The sequence below is a fragment of the Trachymyrmex septentrionalis genome, unplaced genomic scaffold (assembly GCF_001594115.1).
Source record: "Trachymyrmex septentrionalis isolate Tsep2-gDNA-1 unplaced genomic scaffold, Tsep1.0 scaffold5, whole genome shotgun sequence".
In the NCBI taxonomy this organism is placed as follows: Eukaryota; Metazoa; Arthropoda; class Insecta; order Hymenoptera; family Formicidae; genus Trachymyrmex; species Trachymyrmex septentrionalis.
This window is the reverse complement of record NW_017305672.1, coordinates 1,801,819-1,803,639: the sequence shown is the minus strand read 5'-3', so window position 1 is coordinate 1,803,639 and position 1,821 is coordinate 1,801,819.

Here is a 1,821-nt window from a genome sequence, read left to right as displayed (position 1 = left end):
TATAGAGAGGCTCACTCCAGTATATTATATTATAGTGCTCACTGGTGATGACGAAATTTTCATATAGTCACCGTTTGATCATGCGAACAGAACGTATATAGAGTGGTAGATATAGTTCTACGCGTGTGTAACAGTATAATTATAATTATAATTATATTATATATATATATATATATATATATAATATAATTATAATTATAATTATACTGTTACACACGCGTAGAACTATATCTACCACTCTATATACGTTCTGTTCGCATGATCAAACGGTGACTATATGAAAATTTCGTCATCACCAGTGAGCACTATAATATAATATACTGGAGTGAGCCTCTCTATACTAAACTATAGAAAACTGCGGCTCAACGGAGAAAAGGAAGGCAAACAATATTTTCTTGATTCTTTTCTTATGGCAGCAAAACAGCATTAGCTAATCAGCGAATCCCTGGCAAAAGAAACAGTACGAACTTTATATTAGAGTATCCTTGTTTAAAAACTGAAACATTCTCACTCCTTGATCTCGCTTCAGTATGTTATAGAGCTCACTGGTCACCATACTCTATCTGAATCTCTCGTAACAATGAGAGCATTTTGGCGCATGTGATCGATGATCATCGTTCTTGTCTCTCATCGATTTGTTAATTCAGTAGGAAGCTGCACTCTCTCAAACAGCGCTACCTTAACGAAATCATCACCGTCCTTCACGTTAAGAAATGGAATATTAACCATGTATGTGATTCTACAATTAAACAGAAAACTGTAAGCAGAAGTCAATTCTATTGCTATTTTAACTTTCAGAGTTTAATAAAATGTTTTCACTAACACAGTAAGCGGTTTCGTTATGAATCGTACCGTGAAACGTGATGATATCTGTGCAATCTCTGGGCTCTTAGGTGCAGAAACGCAATGTCGTGACACGATATTACGATCCTTGCCTCCTATGATCTACGGTCTATTGTTTACGATTTGATTTCGACTGATGTTCCTCATGTAAGAGTTAGGGTATCAGTCGCTATAATATTAATTGAAAAATCTCTATGTCGCCCATGGTTGAAAGATTACATGATGTGTTCAGTTTGCAAGCGTCTCTTTTGAATTCTCTGCCCTCTCGCTTGTTTGATGACCGTTCGTGATCACTCCTAGTTTAATCTTCCTTAGTTGTCTTCTTCGTACGCACATCATTTAGGTTCAATCTCTTTTTATCATATACTACTTAGTACTATCAATGTTTGTCGCGTCGTATGTTCCTATCCTAGCTCCTACTCAATTTAACGCGTTTGTTGGAGTGAGCTATTGGGAGTATAAATAAGTTTCCACCGTTTGACAAACAATGGCGCTACCAGTATGTTATAGTTAAAATTGTCAGCTGTAAAACGTCATATCATAAGGTTGGACATCTGGCAAGAACATAACCTGGAAATATTAGCGATTTTGCATCAGCATCTTATATCTTTTTTCGTGCGAAAATGTCGAGTTTTGAGCCGAATAAGCATCATTTGCGGGAGCTTTTGATTTACTTCTTTAATTTGAAGAAATCTGCAGCTGAGGCGCATCGATTGCTTGTAGAAGCATATGGTGAAGCTGCCTTAAGTGAGAGAAGTTGCCGTGAGTGGTTTCAAAAGTTAGAACGGTGAATTTGACGTCGAAGACAAAGAATGTAGCGGAAGGCCGAAAGTGTACGAAGACGCGGAATTGGAAGCATTATTGGATGAAGATTCGTGCCAAACGCAAGAAGCACTTGCACTTACATTAGGACTGACTCAACCAGCAATTTCACATCGCTTAAAATCATTGGGAATGATTCAAAAGCAAGGAAATTGG